The sequence below is a fragment of the Cryptomeria japonica genome, chromosome 5 (genome assembly GCF_030272615.1).
Source record: "Cryptomeria japonica chromosome 5, Sugi_1.0, whole genome shotgun sequence".
In the NCBI taxonomy this organism is placed as follows: domain Eukaryota; kingdom Viridiplantae; phylum Streptophyta; class Pinopsida; order Cupressales; family Cupressaceae; genus Cryptomeria; species Cryptomeria japonica.
This window is the reverse complement of record NC_081409.1, coordinates 141,553,720-141,579,802: the sequence shown is the minus strand read 5'-3', so window position 1 is coordinate 141,579,802 and position 26,083 is coordinate 141,553,720.

The following is a 26,083-nucleotide window of genomic DNA, read 5'->3' as shown; positions in this document are numbered from 1 at the left end:
CAAGGTAGTCTTTAATCGGACTTATCTCCTAACAAAGATTGAGATTCCTAACAGGATCTATTCTAGTAAAGAACATTGTATGACTTTAACCGGTTTGGTTACTATTCTGCAGATAGTTACTTGTGAGTTTCATCTCACCGTGGTTTCTCCCATTTGGGTTTCCATGTCAAAATCTCTTGTGTTATGGTGATTGTGCTTTTGTGGGTGAATGCCTTATTTGTTGTTTGGTTTGCATTTGTGTTAACCGGTTTGTTAGTTAAATTGTTATACCGGTTTACCACTAGACTGATAAAGTGTTTGAGTTCAGTAATTTTTGGTATACTAATTCACCCCCCCCCCTCTTAGTATTCATCAACACATATGCCACATTTTTGTAAAACTTTTATTCTACATTTGGATATATATAAAAAGTGAATTCTATCTAATTTGTTCATTGTGTGCATATCTTCATAATTTTAACAATTTATTAAAATCTAAGAATTGTTAAGTTATGAACAATGTATATTCATTTCAATAAGAATGGTTATGTTTTGAACAACTTATGAACAATGTATATTCAATAATGAATGGTTGAGTTATGAACAATTTAGCATGTTATGGATTAAAGATATTCAAATTCAATGGAACTTATGAATGGCAATTGGTATTATCTAAATTCCAAGTGTTTAATTTGGTTGCCTTGGGCAACTTCACCAAATGTTATGATCATTGAGATCAAAAGTTGTCAACAGTTGTCAATAGTTGTCAACAATTGTCAAAAACTTTGTCAATAGTTGTTAAAAGTTGTCAATAGTTATCAATAGTTGTCAATAGTTGTCAAAAGTTGTCAATAGTTGCAATGCAAAGTTGTAAGATAGGGTCCACCACCCATCCTGTATAGCCAGGGAGGAAGGTTGCCCTATCTCTATATCAGCCTTTAGCTAGCATCTCCTTCAATCTCATAACTGATCATGTACCATTGCAAAAAGGAGGCTCCCACCTCCTTGCCGGATATTCAGTTGTTCGACCAGCCCCACCGACCTAGTTATTGTCATCTCTTCTTCATCCATCGTCGTCGCACTAACCCGCTTTAGTCCAGTTGGCCAACATGAGGAATTCTATAATAATTGTCAACATGAGCATTTTTAAGTGGGTATTTTATGCTAGGCATGGTCCTGGTCAAGTCTCCAGGTCGTTTGAATGTTCAACGCCCTACCATTGCAGTGTCATCTCTTGAGTGCCCTAAGTTTAAAAAATTGTCAAACTTTCATGGGTTGTTTCTCAAAATCTAGAACATGTATGAATGAACCATTTGAACTTACAAGGTCATGTTAGGCCCCTCTATAATAACCTCTCTCATATTTTGAAGAGGCAAAGCTATTTTCTTAGGGTAATGATTTTTATGTTGATACAAAAATCTCCAGTCGCTCATGCAATGCAAAGTTCTAAGATAGGATAAATCTTGATCAGTTTGTTGTATCCATGAACCATCAGTGCAAGCATGTTCACGTAGGCATTTTTATGTTAGGCATGGTCCTGGTTAGCTCCTTAGGTTACTCAAAAGTTCAGCGCCCTACAGCCATAGTGCCATCTCTTGAGTGCCCTAAGTTCAAAAAATTGTCAAACTTTGATGAGTTGTTTGTTAGAATTTGGGGCACATACGAATGAACCATTTGAACCCACATGGTCACATTAGGCCCCTTTATAATAACCTATCTCATATTTTGAATAGACAAATCTATTTTCTTAAGGTGGTGATTTTTTTGTTTATGCAAATATCGTTAATCGTGCGCAATGCAAAATTGCAAGATAGGGTAAATCTCATTTTGTTTGTTGTATCCATGAACCATCAGTGTGAGTGTGTCGAGGAGGTTATTTTTTATGCTGGGCATGGTCTTGGTCAAGTTCCCAAGTCGCCCAAATGGTCAACACCCTTTAGTCGTGGCATCATCTCTTGAGTGCCCAATGTTCAACAAATTATTGAACTGTGATGAGTTATTTCTTAAAATCTGGGGTACATATGAACAAACCATTTGAACCCACAAGGTCACATTAGGCCCCTCTACAATAACCTATCTCAGGATTTGAAGATACAAAGCCATTTTCTTAGGGAAACAATTTTTTTGTCGATGCAAATATCGTCAGTCACGCACAATGCAAAGTTGTAAGATAGGGTAAATCTTGTTTTGTTTGTCGTATCCACAAACTATCAGCACAATCATGTCCAAGGGAATATTTATGCTAGGCATGGTTCTAGTCAAGTCTGCAGGTTACCAGAACATTCAACCCCCTATCGTTGTGGCACCATCTCTTGAGTAGCCTAAGTTTAAAAACTTATCAAACTTTGCTAGGCCATTTCTCAGAATCTGGGAAATATACTAATGAATCATTTGAACCCATAGGGTCATATTATACCCCTCTATAATAACCTATCTCAAATTTTGGAGAGACAAATCCATTTATTTAGGGTAGCGATTTTTTTGTTGATGCAACTATCGTCAGTCGTGCGCAATGCAAAGTTGCACGATAGGTTAATTATCACTTTGTTTGTTGTGTCCATGAACCATCAGCGTGAGTGTGTCTGGGTGAGATTTTTTATGATAGGCATGGTTTTGGTTGGGTCCCCAGGTTGCCTAAATGTTCAGTGCCCTACCATCGCAGTGCAATCTCTTGAGTGCCCTAAGTTCAAAAAATTATTGAAATTTAACAAGTTGTTTCTTAGAATTTGGGGCACATACGAATGAATTGTTTGAACCCATAGGGTCATGTTAGGCCAATCTGCAATAACCTATCTCAGATTTGAAGAGACAAAATTATTTTCTAAGGGCAATAATTTTTATGTTGATGCAAATATTGTTAGTTGTGTGTAATGCAAAGTTGCAAGATAGGGTAATTTTTTTTATGTTTGTTGTGTCCATGAACCATCAATGTGAGCATGTTCAGGTGGGCATTTTTATGCTAGGTATGGTCCTAGTCAGGTCCCCAAGTTGCTCGAACATTCAATGCCCTACCATTGTGACGTTGTCTCTTTGCACATTGACTAAAGAATAATGCATGAATTACACCTTTGCAAAATAACAATGCATGAATTACACATTGAGAAAATAATAATGTATGAATTACACATTAACAAAAGTATAGTGCATGTGAATTTCAAATAGAATCATAGATACAAAATTTATCATAAAATTTTATTTATGCATTTATAATCATTTGGTCATTTATATATACAAAATTTGGCCCCTAAATAGGTACAAATCAGCTCATGGTTGTCTATATATAAAATTTGGCCTTTGAATACATACAAATCAGCTCATGACCATCTAGAAACAAAATTTGGCCTCTAAATACATTCAAATCGGCACATGGTCATCATCTACATACAAAATTTGGCCTGTAAATAGGTACAAATCAGCTCATGGCCATCTATATACAAAAGTATGTCAAAGGATATATATAATATTTCCAAAATCACTCTACCCTTTTGTAGAATCAATCTAACGAGTCTTGTGGATCAGCTCGAACCCTTATTGTGTCAAGTTTTGTCTTGTGGTCAGATTCAAAACTTTCCATAAATTCTTATTGAGCAGTCTACCATGATATTTGATCAACTAAATATTCACTGCAACAACAAGGTTAGAGTAATGAATAATATGTGATGCTCTGCAAAAAGGATTAGAAAATCTGTTTGATGGCAACACACACAAGAGCACAAGAAACAAACATTAGTGTTAGCAACAAAAGATTATCCTAAACAGGCATATCAAGACAGATATTAAGTATGAAATAGAAAACATATAAACATAGAATAAAATAGCTAATCAAGATGCTCATAGTTGCTCCTCCCTTGTTCCTCTCCTCTCCAAGTCCCAAATGAGTGTAGCTCTCAGCTTTTAGCACTAGCCATGGATGCCATATGGAGATTCAAGATGGTTGAATATGATAAGCAAATGCTATGCAAGTGTAGATAGTGATGCTATGAAAAAGCTCTAAGTTAATGTCAGTATAACAACAATACTCTAATGCTTCCTTTTGCTTGAGGAGAAGGGTTCTATTTATAGAAGAAATGGGGAAATGAAGGGTTAAGATTGAATGGTTTAATCAAGGGCCAAGTTTAAAAGTTGGGGATCCATGTGCACAATTGGCACCAATAAAATGGTGACAAGTGTCAACATAGGATTGGGTTGAGAGAAGAGGTTGGAGGTATTAAAGGCCTGAGAAGACCTCATGGTTATCTAGAGGCTAAGGGTCAAGTCCAAATTAAGATTACCCACTGGATTAAGAGTTAATCCAAGGATAAAACTTTGTGCAAATGTTTAAGAGATAAACATGGTCAAAGCATTAATGGCCTGATGAGACCTTTGGGTTGGGTAGAGGTTGAGTCAAAACAAATGTTTTAACCATGTGGGAGGGTTTGAGGTAACCATTAATGGTTATTGGAGACTTTGGGGATTAAGTGGTTGAAGGTTGAAAGCCTTCAATGGTTATCAAAGACTTTGAGCCATTTAGTGGTTGAAGGTTGAAAGCCTTTAATGGTTATCAAAGACTTTGAGGGTTTGAGAAGTGACTTCCCTTTTGCTTAGGAATGTGACAAAGTTTAGAGAAGGGGTTAGGTTATTTAGAAGTGATTAGAAAATTCTAGAAGGGGTTTAGGCATGCAAGTGGATTTTGTAGGAAAATGCAAGTGGGAGAAATTTTGGTATTTTCAATTAAAATAAAATCATTTATTTCAATTAAATGGTGTAATTTGCATTTGGATAAATATTCAAATAAATATTAATTTATTTAAATGAGAAAAAGGAAGATAAAACATTAAAATGCTTGAAGACTTTGAGGAAAACCATTAAAGGCTTGAAGACTTTAAGGAAAACCATTCAAGTCTGAAGACTTTAAAGCCATCAAGTTTGAAGACTTTTAAGGGAAACCATTAAAGGTTTGAGAAGACTCTAGAAGGAAGCCATCAAGTTTGAAGACTTTAAAGCCATCAAGTTTGAAGACTTTAAGGGAAACCATTAAAGGCTTAAGAAGACTATAGAAGGAAGCCATCAAGTTTGAAGACTTTAAGAGAAACCATTAAAGGTTTCAAGTGGGTGAGGATAAATAGGATTTTAAATAAATAATTTATTTAAAATAGTTGTGCAACTTGCTTTTGTAGGAAAATACAAGTGGGTGGAGGATAAAGGTGATTTAAATAAATTATTTATTTAAAATAATTGTGCAACTTGCATTTGTAGGAAAATGCAAGTGGGTAGAGGATAAAGGTGATTTAAATAAATGTTAATTTATTTAAATGTGAGAGGTGGGATTTTGGGGGATTTAAATAAATATTAATTTATTTAAATGTGAGAGAATGTTTAATTAAATAAATATGATTTATTTATTTAATTAATGGTCTAAATTTGGTTAAGTGAATTAAATCAAATAAATTGAATAATTTATTTAATTAATAGGAGAAGAGGGTTAAGATGAATTAATTAAATATTAATTTAATTAATTATTAATTGATGGTTAAATAATCAAATAAATACTAAGTATTCATTTAATTAAGTGGACAGATTTATGTGACTACAATATGCATGTGCATGTCAAATTTCTCAAACAACCAAACATCATATTTATTCATAGGGTACCTTCTAAGACATGTTCTCATTACAACAACAAACCCTATTGGGTACTCAATACCCTCTCCATTGATGATTGTGGTTGTCAAATTTTTTTTGCCTCAGTACAATGACACAAAAAGTAATTTGTGCCTTCTTCATTGTTTTCATTGATAATAATTGCTTAGACATGACTTGCATTTTATTGAATGATAAATTAGTACCAAAAATAATGTAAAATGAATTAAAATGAGAATTTTTTTTTTCAATAACTAAGTAACAAGTCACAAGACCTGGTTGCACTATGTTAGATACATGGTCAAAATCCATAGAAACTTCCATATGGTTCAATTGTAGTGGTTTGGAAAGTTGATATGTATCAATGGGAACTAAAAGTCTACAAGACCATTCATCAACCCACTCATATGATTCACACTCATCCCACAAAGAATCCATACACGATGAGAAAAAACATACAATCAGTCTAGTATAAATAATTGGTGAGCTTGCATTTGAGCTTCTAAACGAGTGCATGTCACTCGATCCTATAAGTGTACAACAATCTAAATAGCTTGCAACATTAGATTCATGTATCAACCAAAAATATCTAGAAATAGTAGAATTACCAAGTGATTACCTAGTCCATTGTCAAGTTACACCATTCCACAATGGTTGTTGCATCTGTTAAATTAGCATCGCCTTCACACTTTAGTTCTTCTCTATCAAGGACTCTTTTTACACACAAACCCACCCCATCATGCTCTCCCTTTCCAAGTCCAGCCTTGCTAAAATTCTAAAAATGTTGTAAACCAGTCCTCATATGCATCCTAATCAACCAATAAAATATCTTTGCATTCTTGAATTGTGATGTGCAATTATTCGACCATATGATATGTTGGTTGTATCTAATATTCCTTTCCCTTAAATTCCCATAGTAGAGTTGAAAGAATCCTTGCACAAACTCTGTCAAATGACTACAATCGTCACTTATGTAGAAGTGATATTCTCTTACTATCTTTCTATCCTACTATGTGCTATCATGTGCATGCATGAATTCTATGTGTATAAAAAATAGTTACCTATTGAGAGTGGTAATATTGGGATTGCACATCATTTTGAGGCTGTAGCGTATAATTCTCTACAAAATCTACAATAGAGGTCATGATGGTACCAAGAAGAAAGGTATCCTTACATATCTTAAATTTATCATCCAAACACCATGCTCTATGTGTATGCATTGTGTAATCATAAACTAGTTTCTCCTAAGAAATACTTATAAACTATGATACAAGTATATCTTGACTCACCAACTCACAACTCTTCAACTCTTTTCCATCTTTAACCCCATATGTGATTGACTTGTATTTTCCATAGATACTAGTGTTTCAAATGTGATGTTGTCGATGTTGATATAATTGTCATTAATGATTGTCATTCATGTCAACATATGGTTTTCTCTATGGTTTTATGAGTTGAGGATCCAAAATATGTTTCCCAAACTGTTTGGTGCTTCAGAAGTTGTGCTTTGGATGATGTTCAATGATGACTAGTAATTGATAGTGTTGGTCGTGATATGGATTACTCTATTTTTCTGGATATGGTGTTGATTGATTGGATTGGTGTTTATCTTGGCCCAATTGTTATTTTTCTAAGTTGAGAAGTGTTATTTTGGGTCCGATCCAATCTGGTATTGGAGACTGTGTAATGGTATTTGTGTAGTGTATGAATTTTTATGATGAATGTGTAATGTGTTGTAGTTTGATCCACTTCCCATTTATTTCCACCATGCAAATTCTTAGTGCAAACCTATTTCAAATTATGTTTGATCAACTTGGAAGGTTATGTAGTTAGGAAGAAAGTATAAGGATGATCAAAATGAATGAGGTATGGAAGATATGCAAGATTGAAAAGGTAAATCCAACTGATGATTAATGTGAGAAGTTCTGTGAAATTATGTAATGTGTTGTTGGTCATCAGAGGTTGTTCTAGCATTTATATTTGTGGAAGTTGTATCACAATGGTGGATTTTGTTTTCTTTCTTTCTATTCTTGTAGTGAGCCTTTTTGGATAGTGAGCCCTCCCATGGTGAGCATTCTTGTATTGAGCCACCTTTATAAAAGTCACCTAAATCGATGTCACCCTAACAGATGTTATATGTTGAGAGCTAAGATTCTTCGTAGTTTTTGCCTTCTAGGGTTTTCCACATCATATCTGGTGTATGTTTCTATGTGCTTTCATGATTACATCTATTCTAATTAAATAATTATTAGGATGGTTATTACAAATGTGTGAAAGAATTTAAAATTTTAACTGACAACTGATTCACCCCCCTCTCAGTTGTCTGAGGATTCAACAATTGGTATTAGAGATTTGGTTCCTTGAAAAAGAGCTTAAACGCTTGAGGTAGATCCGGTCGCACATAAACTAACTATTACTATCTTTAAGGGATCCGACTATGGCTTCTAGAAAGTAAATATGAGAAGTTACTTGATCTCTTTGGGTTACAACACTTGGAAAGCATTGGAGACTTAGTATGTATTGCCGATGAATGGTCTTACTACTCTGGATGAGATTTAGGCTTATGATGAGAATGAAAAAGCAAGGTATGTCATCTTTAGTGCTTTATCAAAAACTAAATTAACATTGAATATTGCTCATGAAGTTTGAGAAAAGTTAAGAGAAATCTATGAAGGAAATGATAGAGTTAAATTATCAAAGAACCTAACAGCTAAGTGCAAAATATGAGAACTTGAGAATGGATGAAGGAGAAGATATAACAAGTTATTTTCAGAGGGTTGATAGCCTAGTAAATGAAATTAGAGAACTTGGTGGCACCTTAAATGATAAAGACATAATGGAGAAGATCTTGATGACCCTACTAGAAAGCTATAGTGATAAAATCTTTGTTATTGAAGAAGTTATGATCTGAAGAAGTTCACTAGGGAACAACTATATGGCACTCTGACCGCATTTGAGATGAGGAAGTTTGTTAAAGACAGATAAATCTAAGATAACCTTTAAAGCTATTAAGGAAGACCTGGATGATGAAATCTTAGATCAAATGGAAGCAAATTTTGTGAGGAAGTTGAAGAAAGGCACCAACAAATATAAATATTGTATGTTACCCCTTAAATGTTTTAGATGTGTAAAGATTGGTCACTTAGCAACTAGACGTCTAGAGAAAGGAACAAGACAAAATTTTAGAGAAGGTAAAGGCAAGTTTAATAAGAGAGCCTATTATGTTAAAGATGATGCTGGTATTTCAGATGATGAATCAAACTATGAAGAAGGTGACTATTTATTTTTGGTATAAAAGTATGTAACTAAGATTGATGTTTCTAACATATTATCCTCTAAGCCTGTTAAAACTATTACTACTTCTTTACATGCTAGAAGAGATAGAAATGAATGGTTGATTGGTAGTGGATGTTCAAATCATATGACTGGTGATAAGACTAAGTTTGTAAAATTTGAGAAGCATGATGGAGGTTTTGTTAGGTTCAGAGATGATCAGACAACACAAAATGTGGGAATTGGTTCTATTACCTTTGATGAAAAGCATAATATTGACAATGTTTACTATGTGAAGGGTTTGCATCATAATCTCCTAAGTGTTGGACAAATGTGTGAAAATGGCTACAATGTTGTGTTTCAACACAATGATTATGAGATCTGGAAGAGAACCAAAATTGTTATTACAGTAGGGAAAATGACTAATGGAAATATGCATCTGTTAGAAGGAGCTACAAGACATTGTTTGTTATCTTAGTTCAATGATAGATGTGTCATGTCAACTTTGACAATTTGGTGTTCAAATTAGTTCAACAAGTGCAGTAAGAGATTTATCAAGGCTAGTCAAACTGGATAACAATATTTGCAAGGAATGTCAAGAAGGAAAGTAAACAAAAGGAACATTAAAGGAAAGGAATAATCTTCTATCAGACTGTTGGATTTTGTGCACACAGACTTATTTGGTCCTACCAGAACAAGGAGTATACAAGGTGAGAAATCTTTCATTCTCTTAATTGATGATTATTCTAGAATGACATGGGTTGCATTTTTAAAAGATAAATAAGAAGCATTAGAAAAATTCAAGATATTCAAGGCAAGAGTTGATAATGAAATTGATAGAAGAATTAAATGTTTGAAATCTGACAGAGGAGAATTTATTTTTGATGAGTTTAACAATTTCTATGAGAAACATGGAATTAGAATATAGTTATTTGTCCCAAGGACACCACAATAAAATGGTGTAGTGGAAAGAATGAATATAACTATACAAGGTATAGCTAGAACGATGATCAAAGGAGTAGGACTACCAGAGGTTTACTAGAGAGAATTTATACACACAAAAATATACACTCTTAATAGAGATTTATTTTGGAAGAGATATTGGAAGACATCATATGAACTATGACATGGAGGGACTCTAACAGTGAAGTATTTCAAATTATTTGGAAGTAAATATTATATCCGAAGAGATGAGGATAATCTTGGAAAATTTGACAACAAAGTAGATGAAGGCATATTCCTAGCATACTCTACAAGAAGCAAGGTTTACCAATGTTACAACAAAAGACTAAATAAAATTGTTGAAAGTGAAAATGTGAAGGTTGATGAAGATATCTCTAAAGACTCTGATAGATTAGCATGATATAAATTAGATGAGTCCTTTGACAAAAGAAAGGAAGAGGAAAATAAAGAAGAAAAAGAAAAAGAAACTCAAGATGCTCCAACAACTGCATCAAAAACTCTGAGGTATGTATAGAGGAATCACTCTGAGGATTAGATTATTGAAAACAAGAACAAATGGATTGTCATGAGAAGTAAGGTGGCTCATGAACAAGTTTTTTAATGTTTACTTTATGAGACTAAACAAAAGTTAGTAGAAGAAGTTTGCAGTGATTAAAATTGGATGAAGGCAATCAGAAAAGAACTAGATCAGATTAAGAAAAATCAAACATGGGAACTTGTACACAAAATGATGGATAAAAATGCAATTGGAACAAAGTGGGTATTTCAGAACAAGATGGATGAAGATGGAAAGGTAGTAAGAAACAAAGAAAGGTTGGTTTGCAAGGGTTACACTTAGGTTGAAGGCATTGACTTTGAGGAAACATTTGCTCTAGTTGCTCGAATGGAAGCTATTAGGATGTTTTTGGGTTTTGCAGCATATAAGGATTTTTAAGTTTATTAGAGGGATGTAAAATCAATATATACTGAATAACCAGAAAGAATTAAGTTAAGAGATGATCCAGATATTGTTTCCAGGTTGAAGAAGGTTTTGTATGGACTGAAAAAAGCCCCTAGAGCTTGGTATGGTAAACTAGACAAGTATTTGATTGGTCAAGGTTTTCAGATGGGATTTGATGATAGTAATGTATATTTCAAATTGATTCAAGTAAAATCTTAATTGTTGTAGTGTATGTTGATGACATGATTTTTGGAGAAAATAATGGTATGTGCAGAAGGTTTGCTGGTGAGATGCAGAAGGAATTTGAGATGTCCATGATCAGTGGGTTGAATTTCTTTCTTGGACTGCAAGTGAATAAGAATAGTAAAGGAATTTTCATTTCTCAGTCTAAATATATAAAAAGAGTTGTTAAAGAAGTTTGCATTAGAGAATTCTAAAATGGTGTGTACACCTATGACCACTAGATGCAAGTTAACAAAAGATGATAAATATCATAAGGGTGATGCAAGTAAGTACAAATAAATGATTGGAGAATTGTTATATCTGACTGCAACTAGATCAGATATCATGCATGTTGTTTGTTTAGCAACTAGATTTCAGCAAGAACCAAAAGAATCACATGTTGCAGTAAAATGAATCTTCGGATACTTGAAGGGAACATATTTGTTTGGATTATGATATCCTTGAGATTTAGATTTTACTCTAACAACTTATACAAATGCAGATTGGATAGGAAGCGTCGATGACACAAAAAGTACAAGTGGTGGAGTATTCTTCCTTGGCTCCTAGTTAGTTGCTTGGTCAAGTAAGACACAAGATTCTATATCTCTATTCATTGTTGAAGCTGAATATATTACAACATCTTCATGTTGCATGCAAGTACTTTTGATGAAATAGAATTTGAAGGATATTGGTGTGTCGTTCGATGAACCTATCTCAATTATGTTTGATAACACCAGTGCAATAAACATTTCTAACAATTTGATACAACATTCTAGAACAAAGCATATATTTATTCGGTATCACTTCTTGAGGGAAAAGGTGTTGGATAATTTGAATATGTACCTATGAAAGAGAAAATTGCACATATATTCACAAAGATGTTATGCAAAGATACTTTTGAGTATAGCTGGCATAAGATAGGGGTATTACACCCTCTTAGTTTTAACTGATGTGCATTGGTCCAGTATTTTGGATGGTTGAATGGACCAAAATACTGAGAGGGGGGTGAATCAGTATTCCCACAAAAATTAATTTTTTTTGTCAATTTAACCTTAACAATTAATCTCATCAACATGAAACAACAAATGCATAATAAATAGAAAGCATAATCACAAGATACATACCATATTTTTATACATGAAAAACTCAAATGGGAAAAACCACGGAGAGATTTAACTCTCAAGATAATATAACTGGTTATATCGTGTTTACAAAAGGGTGGCTCACTACCAGATTACAATATGGATCACTGCCAAAATACAATTATAAGGATCACCGTCGGAATTCTCACTACAATTGAATTAAATGAATTAAGGAAAATTTTATCTCCAAATACATGGGGTTAGTTCCAAGATAAGCTTATATATCAAAACAACAACTTACAAAAAATCTGGTAAGGGATCTCTCTAACTTATCCACAACTACCTGCAATAGATCCGATGAAAGATTACTACAACTCTATCCATGACTGCCAATTCAAATTCTTGCAGTAGATCTCGAAAGGGATTACTGTAAATCTATAATTGCACTCACACCTTACACACACCTTTGTTCTTACACACATCACACTTGACTACTCACACTGCACAGTGCTCACATACACTTACTTATCTATCTTTCTTACTTTACTTGCACACCTCACATATCACTAATTATCACTCACATACACCATTCATTCCCATATATATATATATATGTATATATATACATATATATGTATATATATGTACATATATATGTATGTATATATATACATATATATATATATACATGTATATATGTATGTATATGTATGTATATATGTAAATGTATATGTATATGTAGACGTATAAAAATGACTATATTCCTAAATGAATATTTAATGTTCATTTTATTCTCATCCATCTATTTAGTTAAATCTAATTTAATTAAATCATCCACATTCTTCTATTTGATTAAATAAATTATTCAATTTATTTATTTAAATTCACTTATGTCATTTATATCATTTAATTGAATAAATTATTTTATTTAATTAAATCCCTCCTCTCTACTTTTTAATTAAATTTACATTTAATTAAATAGTTTACCCCAATTAAATAAATCTAATTTATTTAAATCCCCAATTTGCAACCAAATTGAAATAAAGCAATTTATTTTAATTAAATCCTATTATCCCTCATCCACTTGCATTTTCCTACATCTCCCACTTGCATCCTAACCCTCTTCCTAAATTCTTCTAGAACCCATCTAATCCTAATCAATTAACCTAGACCCATCAATTATCCCCCTTCCCTAAATTTGAGGAGGTCACTTCTCAAATTTGGAGTAAAGTCTTCCAAAGGCATTAAAGCCTTTATGCCTTCAACAAGATAACTTGTTGAATACCCCCAAATTTGGAAGGACTCTTACAAATTTGTCCCCAAAGTCTTCAAACCATTAATGGTTAACTAACCCTTAGTGGCATGGTTAGAGACTTTTTGCCTAACTTAACCCTCATCTAACCCAGTAGTCTCATCAAGCATTCATTGCTTTGACCATGGTTATCCCTTTAACCTTTGCACAAGAGTTTACCCGTAGGGTAAAAGCTTTATCCATTGGATAAACCTAACCTAACCTTAACCCTTACCTTCTAAGGTAACCATGAGGTCTTCTCAATCATTTAATGCTTCTTACCTCTCCTCTCAAGAAGTCTTATGTTGACAATTGTCACCATTTCATTGGTGGAAATTGTAAACATAGATTGCTAACTTTCAATCCTGACCCTTGATTAGATCCTTCAATCCAAACCATCCATTGCCTTATTTCCCCTATAAATAGAGCTCTCATTCCTCCATTTTGAGGATCCAAGCTTTTAGCATCACACTTATACTCGATTTTAGCATGCATCTAGCCTCTCTTTGTAATAGGAATTAATCTAATAAGCATTTTAGAGCATTTCTATTGTTATAAGCTTAAATCATATAACTAGTATATCATGTTAGGATAGTATTGTTACTAACCTTGTCATCTTATAATCTAGTTTAGCTCATTTGTAGAATCATGCATAAATAGGATGCATTCATGTTAAAATCAATCTAAAGCATCCCTCGTTATTGCATTCATCATCCCTAAGTCACTTTGCTCAATGATCTGAGAGAAAAGGCATTGGCTTGAGGGACCTTGTGAGATAGAGAACCATGGAACCCACCTTGAGAAGTTGAGTCATTCCTCATGACTCCATAACTTGCACCAAGAGTCCCATGGGTGTGTGGACAAGTCCTTTGAATATTTTCACATTTTGAGTTTCATTGAACTGCTTTTCCTACCCAACTTATTTAATATCCCGGCCAACCACGATGATACCTCCATCCTCACACTTACAGTAGCTGAACTTGATCCACCCAATGACTCTTTACCACTTATCTTTCCTGACCTCATAGACTGGGAGGAACCTGAAAATCATGACATACCAATTTTCCCAAATGATGAATCTATTATCCATTACTTGTGTACATTCAACCCAGAAATAGACTCTACCAGTGAACAAAGTAACGACATCTACAATCAGGGGAGTGCCAAGTCTCTCAGTCACAAAAATGAATGAAATAAAAGATCTACTGCTGAAAACTAGTCAATGGCAGCACTAGATCACAAAAAAGTAAAAATAAAGGATGCATATGAGGGTGAAAACCTTTTTAAGGCACCTAAAGATGGGAGACTTGACACTCTTCCTGAACATTATCAGGAGCGATCACCCATATTTATTGAGCCCACTCAATCAATCAACATTGGTACAACGAGAAGCAGCCAAAAACATACACCTTGCAGAATCTTTGACAGAGGAAGAAAGATCAGAGTTTGTCCAATTTTTTCAAGAAAAGTGAATCAATTTTGCTTGGTCATATGCAGATATGCCTGGGATTGATCCACAATTAATCATGCATCACTTGTCCATTGCTCCAGGAGCTAAGCCAGTCAAGCAAAAATTAAGAATGATGAATCCATATGTAGCACTCATGGTCAAAGCTAAGCTAAAGAAACTATTAGACATTGGATTTATTTGACCTATCGACTATGCTAAATGGATTTCCAACATTGTGCTAGTTTCCAAACTAGATGGAAGTATCAGGATATGCACCAATTTTAGAGATGTCAACAAAGCCTGTCCAAAGGATGACTTTCCTTTGCCCAGTATCGACATAATTGTAGACCTCACAGCAGGCCATGCAATGCTATCACTAATGGATGGTTTTTTGGGCTATAATCAAATCAAGGTAGCCTTAGAGGATCAAGATAGAACAACGTTTACCTATCCTTGGGGAAAGTATTATTGGAATGTCATGCCATTTGTCTTAAAGAATGATGGGGCAACTTATTAATAGGCCATGACAACAATCTTTTATGACATGATGCATACCTTCATGGAGGACTATGTCGATGATTTACTAGCTAAATCATTTACCCGAGCAGAACATCGAAGCATCTTAGAAAAGATTTTTGACGGATTGGAGAAATTCCAAGTCAGGCTCAACCCTAAGAAGTGTGTCTTCAGGGTAACATCCAGCAAATTATTAGGCTACATAGTTTCAGAAAAGGGCATTGAAGTGGATCCAACAAAGGTACAAGCCATCATGGAGATGCCACCACCAAAGAACATTAGCCAACTCAGATCTCTACAAGGATGACTCCAGTCAATCAAGTGATTCATTGCCCAACTAGTAGATAAAAGTCTTCCATTCAACCATTTTCTACGAAAAAATGTACCATTCAGATGGGAAGCCAAATGTGTTGAATCATTCTATCAAATCAAGCATTATCTGATGAACCCACCAGTTCTAGTACCACCAATAGCAGGGAAGCCACTCATTCTCTATATATCAATAATAGATATATCATTGGGGGCATTAGTAGCACAAGAAGATCAACAAGGCAAAGAACGAGCTATCTATTACATCAGCAAGACATTAAACGGATATGAACTCAACTATACATTCATTGAGAAGGCTTGTCTAATAGTGGTATTTCCTTATCAAAAGTTCTGACATTACATGCTAGCTCACATAATTAATATAGTCACAAAAACTGATCCTCTCAAATATTTTCTCAACAAAGCAGCTCTTACAGGTAGATTGGCTAAATGGGTCATGATTCTCAGTGAATTTGATATCCACTACACAGAGCGACGAGCTATCAAAGGATAGGTAATTGCAGATCAACTAGCTGAAGCACCGCTACCTAGAAAACAACCAATGGAGATCAAATTTTCAGATAGGGATGTTCTTTCTATTTCCACCAAACAATGGACCCTATACTTTGATGGATCCTATACTCAACATGGCTCAGGTGTTGGCATTCTATTCATCACTCCTGACGGACACACCATACCAAGATCTTATAGGATCATGTTTCCATGCACAAATAATGTTCCTGAATATGAGGCACTAGTTATAGGCAACAAAATGGCCGTCGAATGGAGAATCACAGAATTAACAGTCTACAGAGATTCACAACTAGTCATCAATCAAATCAATAATGACTATTAGACGAAGGACGACAAATTGCTACCATACAAATGAATGGTGGACATTTTCAAACAATATTTTGTACACATCACCTTCAAGCAAATACCAAGGTTGGACAATAGAGCAGTCGATGCAATGGCTACTATCGCTTCACTACTACAAATTCCAGAGTAATAGAGTCATTATGAGTTTCTGGTAGAGCAACTGTTCTCCCCAGCCTATGACCATTCTGAATCCCATGTTATCTATGCCTTAATAGGTTCTGACTCTCCGTTATACGGACCGATATACGACTTTCTTAAAAATAATATCCTACCCATTGACCTATCTCAAAACCAACAACACAACTTTATCCAGCAAGCTGCCCGTTATACTCTCACTGTTAACACTCTATACCGTCGAGGTCTAGATGGTACTCTTCTTCATTGCCTTGATCGTATTGAATCTAACTCCGCTTTACAAGAGCTTCATGAAGGTATCTGTGGCACACATTCAAGTGGTCTTACTCTTGCTAAAAAACTTCTAAGAATGGGATATTACCAGTCGACAATGGAAAAAGATTCTTATCATTTTGCCAAGAAGTGTCCTAAATGCCAAATCCATGGCAATCTTATACATGCACCAGCACAGGAACTAGTCATTCACAACATCCTGGCCCTTTTTCCAGTGGGGACTGGACTTAGTCGGCAAAATACATCCTTTATCTTCAAATGGAAAAAAGTTCATTATAACTACAACATAATATTTTACTAGATGGATTGAAGTGGTCCTAATGACCACAGTGACTAGGAAACAAATTGCCTCTTTTATTCTTAATTATCTAATCTACAAATATGGCATTCCAAGTCCCATCATCACAGATAATGGATGACCTTTCAAGAACCAAGATGTGTGAGAACTATGTGATAGATTCAAGATCCAACATCATTTCTCTACACCTTATTACCCACAGGGGAATGGTTAGGCCGAAGCATCCAACAAAACCATATTGAAAATCCTCAAGAAAACAGTGAATGATGCAGGAAAAGATTGGCACGTGCAACTCAATCCAGCACTTTGGGCATACAGAACTAGCATCCGCACACCTACGAGAGCTATGCCATATTCATTGGTGTATGGATCAAAGGCAATTTTACCCCTAGAAGTAGAGATCCCATCTCTCAGAGTATCTTTGAAAGGCCTCATTCCAGATGAAGAGTATCAAGTCAACCGACTGCAAGAGCTAGAACTGCTAGATGAAAAATGCCAACATGCCTACGCTCACCTCAAATCATATCAGCAACGCATGTGTAGATGCTACAATCACAAGGTCATTCCTAGAATTTTTAAAATTGGTGATCTAGTACTCAAGGAAAATCCTAGAAATTAGTAGGATCGAGAAAAGAAAGGGAAATTTGAACCTAATTGGTTAGGTCCCTGTGTCATCATATCATCCTATGGATCAGGTGCTTATCAGCTAACAACTTCAGAAGGAGATGTGCTCAATGAACCAACTAACATCATCTATCTGAAGAAATACTACACTTGAGCAGTCTAATGCACACAAAAGTCAAAAATATCAAAAACAAGAAAAAATCAAGAAAAATAAAAACAATTGGTGAAAACCTGGTAACAAGCGCTATTGTGAGAGGATAGCTCCTCTATCTATCTATACTAACAAGACTTTATATCCACAGTCAAGCACTATCAGCCATCACCCGACATTTTATCGCATTATCCAGGACATACTTAGCATAGTCACTATCCTGGTTTATCCACATATCCTTTCATCGTATCCCACCATGGCTTAGTAATCACTGTACATATCCACATTAAGAGGAAAACTCAGCTAGGGGCAATATTAATCAAAATTTTATCTTCAATCAAAACTTGCAGCAAACTCCGAACATCATATCTAGCAAATAAATCAACAATCACAAAAACAAGCATTGATCACTTAAAAAGATTCACAACGCATGATGGATGATTTTCTGAAGTATCAAATTTTTGCATCTTGCATAAATTTTTGACTATTTTTGCACTTGAACTTTCTTGAACTATTGGATCCTCTATATTTTCTCAACGATGCATCAAGCTAGAGAAAGTCATGGGGACTCCAATATTTTTTTTAGTTTTTTGTATGTGAGGCGATCACTTGTACTGTGCAAATACTTGTCTCGAGACTTGATTCAAAGAATATCACTGAAGACACGATTCCACTTTGCACATACAAATGGTTTAATCTTGTCTGTTTATACACAAGCCGCCCTCAGGTCGTCCTGGTTCAATTATACCTTGACGCTTGTGCTATCTTGCAAAATCAAAAATCATGTAAATTTTTCTTAGGTCATTATGGTTCAATTATACCATTATGCTGGTATAAATTTTCAACATATCCCAACAAATCAATGCTCAATGATGATAACTAAAAATAAAGCAAAACATGTGACTATATAGGAGTGACAAACGAAAGAATGAGGATGCTCAATTAGTTGCATTTCATTTTACAATGAGCTGCATATCATTTTTCAATTAGTTGCATATCATATCATACATCTCATTTTCAAGATACATCTCACAGCATATCATATCATACATCTCTTTTCCAAGATGCATCTCATAGCATATCATATCATACATCTCATTTTCAGGATACATCTCATAGCATATCATATCATACATCTCATTTTCAAGATACATCTAACAGCATATCATATCATACATCTCATTTTCAAGATACATCTCACAGCATATCATATCATACATCTCATTTTCAAGACACATCTCACAGCATATCATATCATACATCTCATTTTCAAGATACATCTCATGGCATATCATATCATACATCTCATTTTCAAGATACATCTTACAACATCATGCATTAACACATCATATTCATCACATATCAAATCACATACATCTAAGCATTGCATCATCATCATAGAAACATCAAAATCATATAGAAAGCATCATCCATAACACATCACATGTATATATATATATATCAAATGTATAGAATAGGTCATATCTATGCCAAATACAACAAAATGATCAAAATAAAATGGAGACAACGTCTCTCAGGTATGACTATCTCCTGAGGGTGATGGTCTGGCAGCAGATGTCCCAGCACCTAGATCTCCAGGTGGATCCTGACAAGTAGGCCCTGTCATGCCTCTCCTCTCTGTCCTCGACCCAGTCTGTCTGGATTGATTGGATCTCGAAGCTATGAAACTCAAAACTCAGTGCTCCCTAGGCACCGCATCCTCATAATGCCTCTGGTAGTATTCCACCTCCTTGGCTCTTAAAGCCACCTCTCTTAGGGTGTCTCTCATCGAGCCACCCATCGCCGCTCTCTCCAAAGTCTCTACTCGAGCCTCGGCTCAACCCAACCACTCCAAAAATGCATCCTGCTTAGTGGTCAGCTGTGGAATATGTCGTTGATGCACCAGTAGTTGTATCTGCATATGTTGCACTGATAATTGCAGGGATCTAATCTGAGCATCCTCCCGGTGAGTTAGAATCTGCATCTGGATGGGTACCTATGAAGTGGTACCCCCTATCCCTCCCCCTGTCCTCGATGCTGGTGGGGGTAACACATCTAACCTCCTCCTCTGGGCCAACCATTTGAACTCATCTATCCCTCCCACTACTGCTATCACCTCTCCTACCCGCTCCTCACACCCAGCTCCAATAGCTAAACCTCCCCTCCCTCTATCCACCACAGCTCACCGCACTGCTCTCTCCACCTGAATCCCTCTATTACCACCATCCCCACCCCTATCTCCTCTCCTCCCCCGATCTCCACCTCTATCTCCTCTCCTCCCCCGATCTCCACCTCTATCTCCTCTCCTCCCCCGATTTCCTCTCCCTCTATCCCCTCGCCAACCTCGGCCACCTCCTCTACCATCTCCACCATCATCACCTCCACCATCCCCACCTCCCTCATCCAACTCCTCTCCATCCTCTCCCCGTCTCCCTAGCCTCTCGGGTTGCTCATCCTCATCAATGTAAAAAATGGGAATCATCTCTACTGGATCTGATATCCTAGCCACAACATGCGCCACAAATAGTGTGGTGAACTCATTGGTCATCCTTATCTACTATCCCATAGACATAGTCCCATATCTGACTAGCTCAGTCAAAGAACTCCTCAACCGCCGCAGCGCTATCAATAGTGGGTCCCCAATATGATACATCCTACCTCCATTGAGCATACAAACATGCTCCCTGTGGAACCCTCTGTTATCGTCCATAGTACCGCAACACTCAGTTGTGCAGGAATCTCTCAATCAGAAAGGGCATCCGCCCTATCATAAATCAGGACATGTAGACATAGGGCATCTCCATCCAATCCTCTACCCATACCTCACAATCCATATATAGTCTCTAGACGACCATATCAATATCATCTAGCACTCACCTCCAATGCTCTAGTTTTCCTAGCTTACGCTAGATAACTATCCCTCGATATCCATATGCATAAGCGCACCCAGCAAGCCTATCTCTGTCGCAAGTGGCCTTGCTATGGGAATATTCTCCCATGTCCATATCTATAGCAGTGTAACCCCAAATGATAGATTGTTGTATCCCAAGTAAACCACCTGATGCAGATCCCTGTATAAGTGGGCTAACATAGCAGACCCCCATGCGAATCGGTGACCCTGTCTCACCATGTCCTCCAAGACCAACCCCCATCCTACTACCAGTCCCTTCGACCTATGTTAGGGACATAAGAAACCACCTATGAATCTTGCCAGCACTGATGGTAGAGGAGCATAATCCAAATCAATGAACTCCTGCCAGGGGATCTCGTATCCGCAAACCATATCATCCTGTAAAATCTGGTGAAGTGCCTCTGTCTCGCCCTCCTCCGTCTGCTCATAGGGTAAAAGTGCACCTACCATGGGAATCCACAAAATTTGGTAGCAATCCTCAGGTGTCACTGTGATCTCACCTGTCACCAAATGGAAGGTGTTGGTGTCACTATGCCACCTCTCAGCCAAAGCTATCAACAAACCCCAGTTAATGATATACCGGGGCATCTCTAACAAAGAGGATAGGCCACACCTCTCAATGATATCCCTGTCTACCTGTGTCAATTGTGGTATCAATGACCACGGTCTAGGAATTCGCTCTCGCAACTGAACCACCCCAAGTCGCTCCTGTCATAAACAAAACATGTCCAATATCAGTTTCCTCATCATATCAATTCATATCAAAATCAAATTCATATCAACTTGAAACATTGAAAATCTAATCTAGTTCCACATCATATCAAATCCATATCCACAATCATATCAACTTGGAAAACAACTCAAGTTCCACAATCATATCAACTTGTAACAAAAATCAAGTTTCACAATCATATCAACTTGTAAAACAACTCAAGTTCCACAATCATATCAACTTGTAAAACAACTCAAGTTCCACATTTATATCAACTTGAAACAATGCATATCAAATCAAGTTCATATCACACATCCATATCAAAATCCACATCATATCAGATCAACATCAACTTGAAACATTGTAAATCAAATCAAATTATCTATCAAACAAACCATATTGGAACTCATATTGGACAAAATATCAAAACAATGACAACAAACATGCAGACTGACATTCGCACCCATCCCGAAAACACTAGCAAACACCTACCCCTCTTTCTTCATCTCATCAAATCCTATTTTTCCACCTCCATGCTAAACTCTTTTACCTACACACTAACCTGCTAGATATGTGCTATCCAACCTTCGACATACACTACACCATTAACCCTAGGTGCTAAAATGTACCTACGCGCTACCCTATCCTATCAATGCACCACCTAAACTACCCTAAGCGCTAAAACCCCCTATGTGCTATCCTACTTTGGCCCTGCATTGCGAACCTAACCCTATGCGCTAGGTCATTCCTACACGTTATCCTACATTACCCATGCGAGCCCCTGCGAACCCTATGCGCTAGGTCTTTCCTACACACTACCTTTTTCCCCTACGCGCTACCCTGTGCCCCCGGTGTGCTAACCTATGTCAATGCACTACCCTAACCCACCCCTGCACTATCCTAACTCACCCAGACGCTACCCTAGTTCATCAAATGCTATGCGCTATGCTACTTATCGTATGCGCTACGGTTTTTACCCGACACGCTAAACCGTTAAATTTGCGTGAAAAAATTCAAAAACATGCCTAAAAATGACACAACAAAAATCAAAAAGGGGTCAAAAATGATGACTTACTGGTGGTCCATACGTGGTAGGCCTCCGATAACTCTGAATGTGCTCAAATCAATGAGAAGCAAAGGGAATCAACATTTTGACTTTTTTCTCCAAGTGTCACTTTTTCCAAAGTCAGCAAGCACAAATGAGACAAAATAAATCACTTTTTACCTTTCTATAGGGTAAATGAAAATTTGGGTTGCGTAGACGAGCACGTAAATTGCTCGTGATCTCATTTCTAACCCTAGCAAACATCATTCATCAAATCTGGGGCATGACATGAACATCTTGACATGACATCACACTGATCATAACCAAATCATGATGACACAACATTTTTCTTTGAATCAACATGTGCACACACATCACTTCAAAGAGGGGCAAAATGTAGACGTATAAAAATGACCATATTCCTAAATGAATATTTAATGTTCATTTTATTCTCATCCCTCTATTTAGTTAAATTTAATTTAATTAAATCATCCACATTCTTCTATTTAATTAAATAAATTATTCAATTTATTTATTTAAATTCACTTAAGTCCTTTATATCATTTAATTGAATAAATCGTTTTATTTAATTAAATGCCTTCTCTCTACTTTTTAATTAAATTTACATTTAATTAAATAGTTTACCCCAATTCAATAAATTTAATTTATTTAAATCCCCAATTTACAACCAAATTGAAATAAAGCAATTTATTTTAATTAAATCCTATTATCCCTCATCCACTTGCATTTTCCTACATCTCCCACTTGCATCCTAACCCTCTTCCTAAATTCTTCTAGAACCCATATAATCCTAATCAATTAACCTAAACCCATCAATTATCCCCTTTCTCTAAATTTGAGGAGGTCACTTCTCAAATTTGGAGTAAAGTCTTCCAAAGGCATTAAAGCCTTTATGATAGCTCTGATACTTAAAGATAAGTACAGATGCCAAGCTAATAAGATGAGAGGGGGGTGGTGAATCATACAAACTTAATCTTCCATTCAAACATCAGATTCAACCTTGGTAGCATATACTTCAGTAATATAACCAAAACTACTAAACATGCAAATTCAAAAGCATATAAACATCATAACACTCATAACACCAGATTTAACATGGAAACCCAAATAGGGAAAAACCACTATGGGATTTCAGACCCACTAAGAAATATACTCTTCTAGAGTATGCTTGGTTAAAAGCAAATCTTGTTAAAGATTACAAACAAATTGCTAGATGTGACCCGGTTAAGGGATTTCCCTTAAATCTGTTAGGATCTTCACCTTGTTAGAAGTGACCTTGTTAAAGGATTTCAAACACTCAATCTGAATGTCACCCTGCTAGAGGGTTTTACAAATAAGACTCTTAAGTCCACTCGGTTAAGAGATTTTCTATCACTTCACAGTAATAAAAATCTATCTACAACTTCACATCTAAAATGCTAAAGCAGATTCTTATTTGCTCAATACAATATAGACATAGAACTAATCTTGTCCATCTGCTCGGCTCTATACTCTGTTATTCAAAATAGATTTCAAGCTTTTGTGCTCGGTAATCACTATGTAGCATCCATGTGCATACACTTGCCCACATACATTTTTTATCAACAGTTCCCTATTTATAAACAATTTTCCAACCGCTTAATCTCCTTGATCACATTTCCCATGATCAATCATAGCCATCAGATCTTCAAACTTTGACCAGGTTCAATGTATCCTTTTATCTAAAAACGTTTTACCCCACCTTGGAACTTGCATATATTTCTTGGAACTTGTGCTAGGGTATTGCAATTCAATCTAAGTTGTAGATCTTCCTGTTGATTTACCTTTGCCATAGATTCTTTAACAAACTTCATTCACGGCATACCAATCATTTAATCATAGCTAGCTCATCAGCTTCCTTCATTAAACAATGTGTGTAATCATTTAATGCATTATGTTATTACTCGGTTGCAACTCAGTAAATACTAAACTTCACTCGGTAGACATCCTGCCTTCATTAACCGATAGCGATAACCTTAGGGTTTACCGACTAGGTTCTTTAGGTTTTACCGACTAGGTTCTTTGCTTGGTAACATAGTATAGTATTAACCTTTCAATTAATATCATATGTAGGATATCAAAACAATCTAATCATCATGATCTCATCATTGTCTAACTCGGTAATAGTTGCCCATTGAATAACTTATTTCTCCCCTTATCCATCACATTCTTTCTATGTCTTTTATCAACATTTTTATACTCATCAAATCATACTTCTCAAGATATGGCAACATCATACTGAATTAGAAAATCAATTTCTTGACATCAATGACAAAATAATAATATTAAGACAGTAAACATCCTTAATCAGTTTTATCCATAATCATCAACAACCTTCTCAATATCCTTATTGAAATGCCAACAATCTCTCCTTGTTTGTTATAATGCCAAATGCCAACAATCTACCCCTTTGGCATTGATGGCAAAACCAATTGATTTGGCCTAATTGATTCGGATTGCTGTGAGATTTTGAAATGCTGAAATGCTCTCCTTCTGTCATCATAATTCCCCCCCATACATTAGTCTTCTCCTCTTCTTCAGTCTTCTACTCTTCTCTTATGTCTTCTCCCCTTCTCTTTTGTCTTCTCCCCCTTTGACAACAATGCCAAAAAGTAAAGAACTAAAAACATAATTTCTTCCTGTATGAAGTGATTTCCTGCTGTTATGTGTCAACTTAGGCTCGATCAGAGCATTATGTCTTCAATTCCTGTTCTCTGTATTGTTTCCTATATTGTTTCGTGTACACCTTTAGAAAACATCCTAAAGTGTGTAAATTGGCATCAACTCCTAAAATATATTCTGTAGAGTCATTGAATTGATGATTTCACCGAACTCGATCAGTGAGTAGAAGATAGGGGTAGGACCCCTAACTTACTTCTGAGATACTCAAAAGTGTCCCTTGGCAGTGGCTTGGTGAAGATATCTGCTATTTGTTCCTTTGTACTAATATACTCCAACACCACTTTCTTCTCTTGAGCTTCTTCTCTAAGATAATGATATTTGATAGAGATGTGCTTTGTATTAGAGTGCATAACAGGATTCTTTGAAATGTTAATGGCACTAGTATTGTCACATAATATAGTTACTAGCTCGGTAACTTTCTCATTTATACCTTCCAACAGTTGTTTGATCCATGCTATGTTGGTACAATTCAATGCTGCAACAAAGTATTCAGCTTCTGCTATTGACTGTGAAACACATCCTTGTTTCTTGCTAAGCCAATTCACTAGTCTATCTCCTAAAAAGAAAGCTCCTCCACTTGTGCTTTTTCTGTCATCAATGTTGCCTGCCCAATCAGCATCAGTATAAACTTGTAAATCAAAATCATTTCTCTTCTGATATACTAAGCCATAATCCTAAGTGCCTTTCAAGT